The sequence below is a fragment of the Columba livia genome, chromosome 3 (assembly GCF_036013475.1).
Source record: "Columba livia isolate bColLiv1 breed racing homer chromosome 3, bColLiv1.pat.W.v2, whole genome shotgun sequence".
Lineage (NCBI taxonomy): Eukaryota > Metazoa > Chordata > Aves > Columbiformes > Columbidae > Columba > Columba livia.
The window spans coordinates 116795748-116810661 of NC_088604.1; the positions used below are offsets into that span (position 1 = coordinate 116795748).

The 14914-nt window shown below is 46.7% G+C and overlaps 1 protein-coding gene across 2 annotated transcripts in view; it reads left to right on the top strand.

Moving 5' to 3' along the window:
* The window catches only part of PAK5 (p21 (RAC1) activated kinase 5), a 156757-nt gene that overhangs the window by 63766 nt on the left and 78077 nt on the right, over window positions 1-14914 (top strand). Inside the window, exon 1 of one of the 2 annotated variants that reach the window (XM_065059883.1) lies at window positions 10764-10933. The exons of the other annotated variant lie outside the window; for it this stretch is intronic. The gene's annotated coding sequence lies outside the window, so the exon portion shown is untranslated. Of the gene's footprint in view, window positions 1-10763; window positions 10934-14914 lie in introns of those variants that run through there. 2 annotated transcript variants of the gene reach the window in all.

Here is a 14914-nt window from a genome sequence, read left to right on the forward strand (position 1 = left end):
TCAAGCCATGGACAGTTGGACATGGTGTTCCTAAAAGGTCTTGAAATACAAAGAGCCAGCACCACACTCCCCAGATAATGCTGTTTTCTCCCTGGTGTTTTTGTACCAGCAGGATTGGATTAAGGGAGGATTCCCTCATTTGGGAAGAGGTGACTCCTTAATCCCCAAAGCCTGGATTTAAAGATCCTGGAGAGAGTAATCACAGCCAGGCAGATTAGAATCTGCTGGGGAGCCCGGCAGGAGAATGCAGCGTGGCACTGCCAACCCCACGCTTGGTCCTCACCCTTGTTTGCAGCTCCTTTTTCCAGGCCTGGGTCTTAGATATAGTTGGGCACTAGAAAACACCAAATCCACATAAAAGAAGTCATTAAAAAGAGCATTTTCTTACTCAAGTCATGGATGGTTTCCCACAAGTAAAAATCATGTAAAACAATGCTGGGGCAGGTGACAAATTATAAGGAGAGTTGTTTGTTTGTTTGTTTGTTTTTACAAGTGTCTTTAATATTGCTTTTGCAAGGCTCCTGCCATAACAAACTGAGTCATTCTTTAGCCAGAAGAAGAAAGGAAGAGATGTTCATCAGCAGAAACTAGCTGCTGTAGGGCTGTCCCTGTGATGCCCAGAGGCACACTGGCCTTCAGCCATGTGAGGAAGCCCATACTTACTGCCTTGGTTGTATGAGAAGACTGGAAACTAGAGTTTGTGGTGGTTTGTCCTTCATTTTTTACTTACTGTGGCTTATGCTGTCAGGAGCAGGACCATGCTCTGCTTTTCCCCAGGTATGCCAAACCCAGCCTTTCAGCAAGGTGCAACTTCTTTCTCGTTTATTTATTTGAAACCCGATCCCTAAACCTTGGGATTTCTGTACAGATAGAGTAAAAGTGAAGCATTTATCCCTGCTGAGGCATATTCCCCCTGGGAGATCCTGCAGGAAAAATGGGGCCATATTGGCCTTTCCAGCTGGCCTCGGGTATCAGTGCAGCAGCACATGAACTCAGTGGTGTGTGTGTGTTTAACTAGCAGGAGGCAGTTGCCTCAAACCAAGTAAGGATCAGCTCTCTGGCAGGTTCACCATTTCAAATTTAAAACTGCATTATTTATTCAGACAGGATTTTCCGGCAGCAAACCCTGCATCCTTTTTTGCATCTTCTGTAGTCAAGAAGGAAGACAGTGGCACACTCAATGCTCCCCAGACCATGCCCTGCACCCTGCGGCGACAGCCCAGCTCAGCTGAGCTGGGTGGTGAGGTCAGGAGAAACGGGCAAGCGCCAGCCCATCCACCTCGGGCTTGTAAACTGGAGCTTCTGGCCCTGCTGCACGTTCCCTTCTTGGTGGCATTCTTTAAAAGTTCCCTTTGGGCAATACTGAATCACCTCTCGGCACACAGCCCTGTGACAGGGCTGGTGCTGCTCTGCCCCAGCTTTGCAAGTGCAGTTCATCAGTCGCCTTGACTTTCAAGTCTTACATGATAATCTCCCCCAGTCAAATCAGTCACCTTCATACAGGCCTTTGCTTTCAGTTTTCAGATCCTCTGGATCCTCCTCTTGCAGGTCTTTGTTGGCCCCATGATGCTGTCCTGGCAAGGGATGGTTCAGGTTAAAAACCTCTCCTACTTCTGTGTGAATCCACCCTCTGAGAGAGATGTTGCTGCTGAAGTATGTATAAACAGCATGGTAGAAAGGAAAGCTCTATAATATCAGAGCTACCAAGAGCCTGAGGCCCTTTTGCTTAAGTCACCGAAACAGACTGCAGAAGGGTAGGGAGCTCTCTTGATTTTCTAATAATTTCCAGTGTGACTTTGCACTGTTTCAGCCCAGATGCTCTTTAAGGCATTCACGGGTTGATTTCAAAAGGAATTAAATAAATATCTCTCAAGATCTGATCCTTGAACTCTTCCTTTGCCATTCCTTGCTGAATTGAGGGTCGGTGTTTTCTCCTCTCCCTCTATTGCACCTGCTCAGCCACGCTGGTGCAGAGGGTGATTTCTGTTAGCATGCCAGTGCCATCACGTGCCCCAAGTCTTGGGGGACGCTGCTCTGCTGAAACAGTGTGAACACCTCTACCCATGGAGTGCAGAGAGGAACATCCCTGGTACCATCTAGCAGAGGATGCTCCACCAGCAGGACACCCGTTCCCCAGCTCAGATGCTGCTGGGCTGAGGTGCCACATGCTCCGTGCACACAGACCTGCAAGGCTGTGGGTTATGGGCCTTTTTTACCTCCCTCCTGGGCTGTGCCCTGTTGAACTGGATTTAAAAGATAGTGGCTTTTTTTGCTAGGGACTGCACTGCTGCTCTGGGATGCTTTGCTCCTACAATTTGTCCTTTCAATTTAATTGTTGCCAAGGAGCCATGTTAACCCTAGCCTTTTAAAAGGTGAAAATCCTTTCTGTTGTTGAAAACTCACTGTGTACAAGTCTCTGAGGACCAGCACTTTGTACCACACACCAAATAGGAGCAGTGGTCTCAGTCTGGTTTCTAAATAGGGTTGGCTGACGTTAGCAAGGCAAAAACAGCAAACCACCTGGTGCTATTCTCCATCTGTGCTCTGAGGAGACCCAGAACAGTATCAGCAGAAGGGCCACAGGGATAGAACAAGGTGTCTTGGCAAACCTGTGCATATGTATGTAGTAGTCAAGAGAAATCCCTGTTTGCAGCACATTGTTTCCCATTTCTTGCATGTGCCCATCAGCATAATTGTAGCATACAAGGTGCTCGGGGACATAATGCCGAAGAATAAGAGCTCATGGGTAAGAGTGGGAGAGAGATTAACAACTTTAGGTTGCTACCATATGCTTTAAATCCCTTCAGGAATGGCTTTATGTCGGGAATTGTAGTGCCACTTTAGAAGAGTCAGATTAGTAATGCCAAGGAAGGACACCTACCTGTCCCTGGGACTTCTTCCCACTCCTGCCTGCGCTCACAGTCTCGTCAACACACCCTGCCAACTGTGGGCACCTTCCTGGTTTTTCTACCTTGATCAAATCAGTATGTCTTCCCAGACAGCGAGCAGTCCTTTGATTTGAAAACAGACCATGAAGATAAGCCCAAGAGTTGTTCTTCAGGTCCTAATGGGCGTCTGGTCTGCTGGAGGATGTCCTGCTGAGCGGGAGGAGATGGATCACAGCTCACGTAGGGGGTTTCTCTCTGCCTGACGCACTGGCTTGAGCATCCTATGAACCCCCCCCTGCCACGGTCAGCACAAGCTGAAGCTGATTTTTAAGTCAGCACATGGCTGAGAAAGGAGGGGAAGAAGTCTTGGCAAAGCCATGATCCTGTTTGCTCTGATCGCTAAAGGTCACGAGGTGGCTCCTTCTGTCAGAGGAAGGAAATAAACGCTGGGATCTTCAGCAAACTAATTTCAGGCTTGTACCAATTCCCCTTTCAGTTTAATTTAATCATCTTTGGTGTCTGATTCTACAAACACGGCTTTGTACTGCTAAACCTTTGCTGCATATTAGCAGAGAGGCAGCTGGAATTTGAATTTGACTTTGACTATAGTGAGAAACCTTATATTTAGCACTTGGCAAATCTCTTGAATGCAGGAGCGTATCAGCATATAAATGCAGGTTGCTTTGATCAGTATAATTTTGGAGGCTTAAGATGGAGAATATAGGCCAGGGACTGATACTTGTAAAGGAGCTATAGAAAAATATTCTACCAGGTGATTGTAATTGCATTACCCTACAATAACCTACCTAGAATTTGCTGCAAAGCATTGTTTTAAATCAAAAAATGCTTTGGCTTACTAAGGACTTTTACTGTGGTCTTTTGTACCCTGCAATATAAGGGTCAGGTACAGAAACACATTCTCTCAGATGAAGGGACTGGCAAGAGCAAAGAACGGCAAGAGCTGGGCTAATTCAGGGTCTTGACGGTGGCCAGGAAATGCAGAACAAGCTGAAATGGCAAGTGGGATAAACTGCCTGCTTTCACCCCTCTTCTCCATTGGGCAAAACTCCTGCTGGCTTCTTTGCCGCGTAGGATGCCAAACTAATAGTCACTCTTGGCATTAAAACGTGTGTAGGACGCAGGATTTGGCCATATGCTCTAACAAAAGGAAGCACTTTAGTTTGCAGCTTGGGGCTGGAGCTGGAGGCGTTCCCAGCGATTGCCTCTTCTGACAGCTCACGGCCCTTTGAAACCCATCCAGTTTCACAAGGAGCCACCTCTGACCCTGCCGACTTCTCAGCAGCTCGCACAGACGCACGAACCTGACTGCGCCGCTCTAAATTCTGTGTTGCCCCCTGGAAATCCCCAGGGTCTGTTTTTCTTTTGGAGTTGTTTTGGAGGGAGGAGTATTTGGTACCTGCTGGGCTCCTGGCAGCTGGAAGGCTCGCCTGCGGGTTTGTTGCTTCCCAAGAAAGACTTTGATTTTTAGAGAGAGGATACCTGTTACAATAGCAAAACCAATCACTGCCAGAACATAGGAGGGTTTGAGGAGGAGCTCAGGTTCTGCTATCAGCAGAAAGAGTTAAAAGCTAAGATAACAGTGGTGACTTTGCTGTTCAAATTTGCATGGGCAGAATAGAAAATATTATTATCAGTGTTTTGGGCATGATAACTGAGCATTTGCTGCCCCTGGAAAAGCAGCAAGATGAAGAGGTGACCCTTCCTTCTCATTGCCTCTCTTGGCTTCTAGCTTCCAAGAAATACCCTAAGCACTTTGATTTATTGACGTGCTGGGAAAAGGCAGTTAAGTTTTACAGCCAGCCAACCCTATGAGTCCAGATCTTCTGAAACAGAAGTGAAAAGGGAGCCTCCCCGTTCCATGTGTGTGAGGAAGGACCCGAATTTTCAAAGTGTGAAGGTGCTCTGGGACTTTAGATCTGACGGTTGCTCATTTTCCACTTCTCAGAGCTGCAGCTCCTTCCAGCCTGTGATGCCTTCTGCTCTCTAACCCGCCACCGTCAGCGGGTGACCGCACCAGCATTGGCGATGTTGCAGAGATTGTTTTTGCACCATGGCTACAGAGCACATGAGATGTGATGCCTTGCAGCTTTTTGCTCTTTGGGCCCGCAGCTCAGCGTCGCAGGAGATGGTTTGTCTCACGGTGAACATCTGACCGCGGGCCAGTTGGCAGCGCTTGCACAGGGAGGCCTGGGTTCATAGCAGAGTTGGGGTTGATGCACGGCGTCGCTAAAACGGATTGACAGATTTGCAGAGAGCAACTTTCATGTGTCCCATATGTTGCTTGGCTTCCTCTGGGTGACTTGAAAAGAGGCGAAAAAATCTTTTGCTGAAAGAGAGTGAGAGTATTGGTATACTTGGCTATTTTTAAGCATCTCTTTTTTCCCCTCTAGCTTGACCTGATGTGGTCAAAAAAAAAAAAAAAGGTAACAACTAATCATTTAAAAGCGTGTACAGATGTATTAAGTAAATACAGTTTCCCGTGGCCCTAATAGCAGGCACAGGAAAGTTCCCATAAAAATCAAGAAGTTCTGCTCTCTGAGAATTGCAGCCCTGACTTAGATTGTCAAAGATATAACACTCCTAAGTGGCATGGTAAGTGCTGGGTTACTCTGATTTACACCTGAAAGGTTTGGTACATTATCTATAGCAGGACTTCCCGGGAAGTGTGAAATTTAACCTTGAGATCAAACAAGAACTTTCCTGAGCAATGCTATTTTTACTTCTCGCTGTTTCATTTAGGCAAACACGTGCAGTACAGACCATGGGTCCTGATGAAGTGCCATTGTTTAATACTGAAAAAATGCACATTTGATCTAGTTTGCATTTCCTAAAAACTGTGTTATTGATTTGACAATATATTTTTCCTCAGGAAAAAAAAAATAATCTGCAGTTATTTATTCGTTCTTGCCCCTTGGAGAGCTCACTACCATCTGTTTTTCTTGGCTTTCCATCACCTTTTTTTTTTTTTGACTTGTTCTTCTCCCACTGTGCACCACTGAAGAACTACACTATACATTATCTCATAGCCAAATTATGCAGGGTATTGTAAACATGTTGTAAACTTTGCCAGCTGCAAAGTCAAGGGTTCTGAGAGATCTTGCCAAGCACTGGAAATGCTCTTTGAAGAAAAAAGACAGCCTTTTGGAAGCAGATTTGCAGGGCAGCGTGACACAAAGGTGCAATACTGCTTTTGCAAAACACTGGGGGAAGAAAGAGAGCAAATAAATGTGTTCTTGGATCCCTGTAGCTTTATCACAGAGGCCAAGAAGTCCCTGGAATGGTATCTGCTCAGCACTCACTGATAAGACACAGCACAGCTCCTGTGTGCAGATGCTGGGTCTTGTGCGCTCTGTGCCCTGGCGGGTGGTAACAGGGATTGGAGCCTGATATAGCCCCAGCACCACTGTCATTTCGGTCAGGACAGGACCATGCTCAGGGCACGCTGCAGGACTGAAACCCCTGCACGTCCTGGGGTTGTCCCCACCATTGGAGCGATGTCCTGCAACCAGTGTCCCGGGAGGCTGCAGCCCACGGGGCATCGCAGGGTTGAGGCCCATTGCTGCTCTCAGAAATACAAGTCGAAGGAGAAGAAACATGGATTTGTGAGGTTAAATCTATGTAAATCTACAAAAAATATTGCTAGTTATAGATTCTTGGTATCTTTTTGTAGTTGAACAGTAAGGATAGCTGGACGGGATCTTCACCTGCAATATTTAGAGAATTCAAACCCATCTTTTAAATTACTCCAGTGATACTTCATCTTCCCCTCCAACAGTTAGTGAAAAGGATCACAGGTTCAGTCGTACCTACACAACGTGACTGTGAATATCCTATGACTTATTGCCCTATTCCTGCTATTTTTACAGGGTTAAGAGCTTAGGGGAGAAAAATTGGTCAGCTTGGTGAGATGTATTTCTTTTTGCAAGGGAAGAACGATGTTCTTCCACCCTTGGAAACATTCTTGTGAAAGCTATTTCTTCTCAGAAGTGTCTTTTATTACTATTATGGGCTTATGTTCATAGGCTTGCACTCTCCTTAAGGGGCACTGATTTAAATGAGGGGCTTTAATCCACAATTTTTGTCATTATTTAAATCAGCTAGCAGGAAAAACAAAATTGATTATTTAAATTAATCCTGTTCTTCATTCGTACTTTTAAATTATGTTCCTAAGGAACAACTATACTTCCTTGCTGCAGCCTAGTGCTCTTTTTTCACTTGTGGTCAGGATATGCTATTACGACATTTATTTAAGAGTCTGCAGGTTAAGTCTAAAGTTACTTAACATTTTTCATTTTCTGTGCTAAACTGATGACTGATGCCTCTAATATATGACTAATTTTAATGTTAATTTGTGTCAAGGTGCACTTCAGAGCAGAGTAAGAAACAGACATTAGTTATTGTGCTCTAATTTAAATTACATGATAATCTTAAATATGATGGACAGATGGGGTAAGAGGAAGAGGAATACAGCTATGAAAACTTGTTCTGCATTTGAAATGGACATTTTGAGGAGAGGAAATATTACCCCTTGACAGCAGACTGGGCTATTACTAATCACCAAATCCCTATAAAGACTCATATGAGGGAAAGTGCAATCACCTGTTCTCTCTTTGGTTTCATTCGCCAATGGTTTTCTCAAATTTGAGTGAACCGAAGGGAGGAAACACCTTTCTGTGCATCCCAAGGAGAAACAGGTCGATACGTAATGGACTTAGAGTCTCAAGAACCTCCTGATCCAGGTGGTTCAGCAAATACTTCAGTCACTGCAGTGGCTCGACTTCACCTGAAATTTGTAGGGGTTTATTTCTATTTACTACAAAATTACAGTCAAACGTAGGCCATAATGTTCAATGCCATCAATTCAGTTTGAATTCAAAATAATTGAATTTTAAACAAATAATGTCAGTAAATTAAAAAAAAAAAATAATCCTATGGTCTGATTTTTCTGGGAAAAGAATGTTTTGAATTTTTCATCCTCCTTTTATTTGCATCAACTCTAGCTCAGTGCGGATGCAATGAGTCGAGGGGCTGTATTTGTGCATTATAACATTATGTGTAAGAATAAGCCACAAGCAAAATGAACTTTTTTTTTTTTTTTTAAAGCTTTGGGCTTTGGAGTATACCTATGCAAATATACATCTATTTTTGAGATTGAAGGGATTAAATAGTCAAGTTCATCCTTCAGGTAGTTCAGCCGACTTTATTAGAGACACTAATGTCCATGTTAGATACCTGGTTTCTTGTTGGCTTCAACCATCACGACAGAAAGTCCAGAGCTCTCGGGATGCACAGAATGAGATGTTTTCGGTGCTGACAGATGCATCCACCCCTCTTCAGTGCGAGTCTCTGCAGGTTCACGCGCCGGAACCCTCTGCCTCCCCTTCTCCCAGCGGGACGCAAGAGGATTATTGCGACCTCCCTCCCTCTCGCGACAGTGCGGTGCCTCTCTCCCAGCGCTGCAGTTTGGCAGTCGTCAGCCCATCCCATTTTGCCAATTCACTGAAACAATTTCCTCCCAATCACGCTCGAGACTAAAGACAAAACAGCGAAGGCTGATTTCTTTTTTTTCCCCCTGTCAGAAGCCATATGTGCCATGCCAAGATGTGACACGCGACACCTTGCCGTACAGACACACGTCACTCATGCTGACTCAGCCTTGGCCCACGTTATTTCTAGTCTGATGCACCAGGGAAAGGCTTCAGCTTTGCAGTGAGGTCTAAGCCCAAGTTGTTTATTTTTCTTTAAGTTAAATTTTTAGCCTGGCTTGGGATGCTTTGGGGAGGTTGTTTAGTTTCTCTTTTCCAGAAGCCTGAACGTCCTTCAGTGGTTACTGCATTCAAATGATGCTTCTGGCCACAAAACCCACTGCAAAGCAATAGAAAGCAGGAACAACAGAGCAACTTGGACACTGGCAGCCACTCTGGGTGGCTCTAACCAGCCTGCATCTGAATTTCATATTTAAGGGGTTGCAGTTATGGTCCAGGGCTTCTGAATAGCTTTATGCTGTATTTTTGACTGTGCTCTGCTTGTGCTGGTGCTGCCCAATGCTGCTGTGTGTGGGTTTCAAAGCCAGAGCAGGCGCTTTGCCATCCCAGCAAACACATCATATGCTGTCAGGACCAAAGGGAGCTCATTTCATCTCGCAGCATTAGGTAGAGCAGCAATTGAGGGGGAAGTAAAGAAAATAAGGTAGAAGCAAACATTTTGGGTAACAGAAGAGCACGTTTCTGATTAATATTTTTGTTGTTGTTAATGTAGGGGGTTTTGTCAATACAGAAACCTGTTTAGAACTCAGTGAGCGGCCAAGTGCCTCATCTTTGCCTCCCTCTGCCCATCCCAGCACAGCCACCCCACACAGCTCCAGTGCAGACCCTTGTCTTCCAGCCATTCCTGTCGTATCGTCTCTGCTCCTGCCATACAGAGTGCATTGTAATGCAAACCTGCCTCGGAGAAACTAGAAATTATGTTTAATTTGACAGCATTAAGTGTGAGATTGCCCCTCTGCCATGTATCAAGCAAACCAGCTTCAGATCTTTTCTTCCTGGGGACGTTCTGCTGCAGGTGTCTCTGAAAACACTTTGCTGTCCGTGCTCGGTGTTTCCTGGCAGGGATGGTTTGTGGTCGTGCATGAGCACACGCCATCTTCTCCCTCCTGATTTAGCATGTGGAAGGACCAATGAGTACCTTTATTAAAGGCAATCGTAATCTTTCTTACGGAAGATTACATAAAAATGTAGGCTTAGAGCAGCTTTCAGAGGCAGGCACAAATTGCCAGCAGTAATACACCTAAATTACACAGAATATATGAGGTTTGGATTTTGTACTTCTCTGCTTCCTTCCATTGCTTGCCTGCACCAGATCTGTTCCCAGCGCCTGGCCATTGCTCAGAGACAGCTTAGGGGTAACGAAACATATCAGAACAGTTGTTTGTATTAAAAAAAAAATAATCTATATTTATAGATATATATGATGCCCAAGGTTCAAGTGCAGAAGGAGGTGGAGTGGGTGGATGGATGGGTGGGGGTGTGGGCAGATGGGTGCACGAGTTGGGGTGTGGTTAGATGGATGTTGATGGGAGTGTGAATTGGTGCATGGGTGGGGGGAGGGGTGCATCAATTGGGGTGTGGGTGGCTGGGTATTCAGGAGCCAGGGGTTGGTACATGCATGGGTGGGCGATATGTGGGTGTATGAGTACAAGAGTGGCTGAACGAATGGGTGGCCTCAAGTTGTGCCAGGGAAGGTTCAGATTGGATAGTAGAATAAAACTCTTCACGGAAAGAGTTGTGAAGCAGTGGAACAGGCTGCTCAGGGGTGTTGGAGTCACCATCCCTGGAGGGGTTTAAGAGGCACGTAGATTAGGTTCTTAGGGACATGGTTTGGTGCCAGAGTTAGGCTGTGGTTGGACTCAAGGATCTTGAGGGTCTCTTCCAACCAAAATGATTCCATGGGTGGGAGCACAAGTCAATGCATGCACGAGTTGGTGCAGGAATGGGAGCATTGATTGGTGCTTGCATGGATGTGTGGGTGCATGGGTGGGTGCCCAAGTTGGTGAATGCATGGGTTAGTGAAGCAATGAGGGCATGCATGGGTGGGTCAATGCACAGGTGCACTGGTGGTGGGGGGTGTGTCTAGGTGCATTGACTGGTGGGTGGATGGATGGATGGATGGGTTGTTGCGAGCACGGGTGATACAGGGTTTGGTGTGTGTGTGAACGGGCGGGCGGACAGACGGACAAAGATGTCAAGGGCAGGTGCGGAGCGAACCCTCCCCGCGGCGCTAGCCACGCGCCGCTCCGCGCCCAGAGCCACGCGCCGGGGGGCGGGGCGCTGCTGCCGCGCGGGGGCGGGGCCGGCCCGCCCTGGCTCGTTGCGCGGCGGCGGCACCTGCGGGCCGGGCCGTGCGGAGCGGAGCGCGGCGGGGCCGGTGCTGATGCTGATGCCGAGCGGGGCGCAGCGGCGGGCGCGGCCCGGATGTAGCCGGCGCGGGAACATGGCGCTGGGGGCGGTGTGACGGCGGCGGCCGAGGTAGGGGCGGCGAGGCCGGGAGCCGCGGCCGGTGCCCGGGCGGAGCGGGGCGGGCGGAGGCTCGACCTTGCGGGGCGGCGGGCGGGTGAGGCGCTCCCTGAAGAGCGGCGGGGGCCGCGGTGCCGCCCGCCGGTCCTGGCAGCCTGTGCCCGGCTCGACGGGGCCGGCAGCGGCCGGGAGACAAAGGCACGGCCCGGGCATCCCCTGCCCCACCTGTGCGGAGCGGGCAGAGCCCGGGGCTGAGGCGGGGGGAGCCGGGGGCTCCCGGAGGTCTGGCTTCCGCGGGGCTGGCGGAGGGGATGCAGCTTTAAATACTGAATACCTTGGCGGGGTTTCCCACAACAATGGCTTATTTTTTTTTTTTTTTTCTCAAGGCATTTTGATTTTTGTCAGGGTTTTTTCCAGAGGAAGTTGCTCCCAACTTTCTTTGAATATCATGTGCTTTTAGGTTTCACCCAGAAGGCAGGTATCCAGAGAGACGTGCAGCCGCTCCTGGAAATATTCATGCATGCACCTGTGTACCTCTGCTTGCCTTTTTTTTTTGTATATAAGGGGTTAGAAATGCCTGTGATCGACTCCGTTCTTCTGTGTTCATTAGCCACAGATCGTTGTAGCTCAAGAAAATGAGCTGCATAGTGACTACAGTGTTGGAATAATGCTCCAGAGCCAGACCAGAGGTGTTTTTTGCTTGGTATCGATCAGACCTTGAGAATTTACCAACCTGCCAGCAGCACGCAGGCTGCCGTTCTTCCCCTTTGTTACATCCCAGCTCTCTGTTAACATGAAGAAACAATGGATTTTTTTCTTTCCCCCCTGAATATTTAGTATTAGACCAAATGGACTGTCATTGCTGTTAAGGATAAAATTTGCACCAGCAGCAAGACCACTCTGCTGGTAGCCTTTCCCTTAATTTTAGAAATTGATTTATTTTTTATGTGCTTTAGCATTTGCAAAATTAGGGAAGAGAGTTGGTACCTGTGTTGAGATGAATCTCTGGTCTTTGCTGCCCAGGCAGCACTCATGGGATCAACACTCCTAATTTATTGCCTTTATTGTAGCATGAAACTTTAGATAACGCTGCTTAGGACTAAAGCAGGGAGACGCGCTCCCCTGCCCTGTGTGAAAGCTGATGTTGATGGTTGCGAGCATCGCTGCTGCTGTTGGGCATGGACCTCTTGTTGCACGGCGAACACATCTGGAGGTGTTGGGCAGTTGCTCTGGCTGCCTGCTGGGGATGATACTTCTGACGCATGGAGCGTGTTTAGTGTTTCTTGTGGGGCTCCCTGGCCGTCTGCACTCCCAGGAGCGAGGTCGAGCAGAAGCTGTGGAAGCTTTTCTGTTCCGCTTTGAGGTTCTCAAAATGTCATTGCTGGTTTCTTCCTGCTGAAGTGTTGCTGTTGGTGCTGCATGGTGATTAATGACATGGTGATTCCCCCCATAGGGAGCAGCCGCTCGCCAGGTTTGCAGGTGGGGACAGAGGGACCTGAGTGGCACCGGTCACCGGCATCGGAGCTGCAAAGGAGTTACTCATTGCAGTTTGCCTTGCCGGCTGTTTCTTTGGTTTACTTAGGGGTTTTTTGGTTGATGGAAAGTCTTTGTTTAGTGTGGAATTGTTTTTGTGCTATCAAATGTCATAATTGGAGATAAACTGGGTGAAAATATGGTTTGAATTGAAAGTCTCACTCTCATTTTGAGTGCGCTGAAACTGAACTTTCTTCTTTCTCTCACTTCAAACGTTTTACAAATGAATTTTATATAGGTGGAAATGCTTTCTAGAAGAGATGAATTTCCATCAGAAGATTTTAGACCAGTCTGTGCCATAGTCCTGCTTCCCTTTTGTGTACAAGCTCAGAGTGCTGTTGCTCACTTCTGCAGTTTTTTAACCTCATCCTAAGGAAATGAGGATGAACCAGTCACTGTGTGTGTGCTTGTCCTTCAGCCATAGCGACTGTTGAACTGGATTTAGCAGAAGGGCTCAGAGTAGATGTTTCTGTGCAGAGAACTGGTGGCACAGAGAGGAGACCAAGGCAGTCCTGTTGTGGACAGCACTGTTCTAAGTCATCAGTGAATCCCTTTGGTGACCCCCTGCAGAGCCAGGCCTAATAAATCCCATTGCTCATTTGATCCCTTGTTACTTTGGTACCTCTATTTGCTTTCCAGTGGCTTTTTTTCCTGGATATCTTCAGCAATCACAAATACAGTAGGTGAATATTTGGCTTCAGTGAAATGTCAGCATACCTATGGCTGATTCTAAAATGGAAAGATGTAACAAGTGAGATTCTTGCAAAGCATTTTATTTCCCAACTATTATTTGCCAAAGTAAGTGTTATTTTGGCAATGATTACTTGGAAAGCTAATGTTTAGGAAATAAAATGCTTTTGAAGAAATTTGCTTACTAGTGTCAGTTCTTGCTGTCAGTCAACTGAGAATAAACTCACAGTGCTTGTTAACAGCAATTACGATTTTTGCCTTACCTCATCGGCATTGCATCTGCCCCCGGGTTTGCTACTGAAATAGGGGAGGCAAACTCTTCTTTTTGACATCAGCTGGAGCATGTAATTTGGATTTAAAGCTTCAAGGAGGACTCCAGCTTGGGTGAGGGTGTTGCCCAAGAGATGCTGCTGGCACAGGTCTGTCATGGGTACTATGTGATTTTGGGGAGATATGGAAAAAAGAAGAGGAAAAAGAGAGGCGAAGAGTGGCTGCATCTCTGTTCCTCTTCTCTGATCGCCCTCAGACTTGACACTTAAATCCAATTATTGCTTTGAAGCTACTGCGATTAAGAATTTCAACTGTTTAGTACGTACTTGTTCAAATACATAAATTCACTCAGTTTTTACTGTTTGTAGCTTTTGCAAAGTAAACCAGAAGTCTGCCAGGTGGCATGTGTTGAAACCAACAGGTGTTTGTGAGTACCACCAGCTGTTTCTGATGCGCACATTAAGCTCAAACAAAAAACCTCTTGCTCAGATACCCCTTCCAGGTGTCCTGTGGGTGGCGTTCGTGTCTCTGACTCAAGGTGCTGTTTGGCCATCCTGGATGGGTTTCTGCGGCTGTTGGTTCTTTGCTTCTTGCTGAAGTCAGTGGAGTTGGGCTGTTGGGTCTCCTGCAGGGTCTGGCCAGGTTTCCTCAGGTGTTGGTGAAAGCCAAGTGAACCATCTGCCCTTGGGGTGGGGAGGTTGGGGACAGGCGAAACTACAAACACCTGGTAGAAACTTTATGTGGTTTAGATGCCTCACACCTGGAGCATCCACGTTTTACCATCTTCCAATTATACTCTGTTTCTTTTTTTTTTCCATTAATTATAATTTATTAAACATTTCCATACAGTCTTACTACCCTCAGTAGCAATTTGAAGCATGAAAAGTGTTTTATACAACTATTTGCTCAAAAAATGGATAGCATGACCAGTAGAGCCTCAGTTCCTATGGCTTCCTCATTGCATCTCTGGTGCCTGGTATGGGTTTGTCTCTTGCTCAGGAGGAGCTTCCTAGGGTGTCTCCCTTCTCTCCAGATACAAAACTTGATGTTTTTGAGACAACTTCCCCCACTAAATGCAGCTTCAGCTGGTGATGAGGTGTGTGTAATGCACAGCACAACTGCACCGGCATCGTTCTCGAGGGAAGAGAGCGTGCACCAAAGGACTGTGCAACAAAAACCAGTTAGTTATGAGGCCATTTAAAATGCAAAAAAAACTTAGAGCAAATTTCAGTTCGCTGTAATGATATTTAATGTTCAGGTAACTCTAATTAAGCCTTTAATCCATTAGGCCATGCGGTTTCACTGGGGATTTGCTGTTAGTGCTGGTGTTTCAGCCTGCCTGTCTCCGAGTCCTGTTGTGTTTGGAGGGCTGTCCCCACAACCAAGAAAAAATATTTTCTATCAAAATGAATGTTTAACTTTGCTTTGTGTGTTTGTTTGGGTGTTTTGGTTTCGTTTTTTTCTGGGAGAGAAGCAACTTGGAGGGCAGGACTGTGGCCA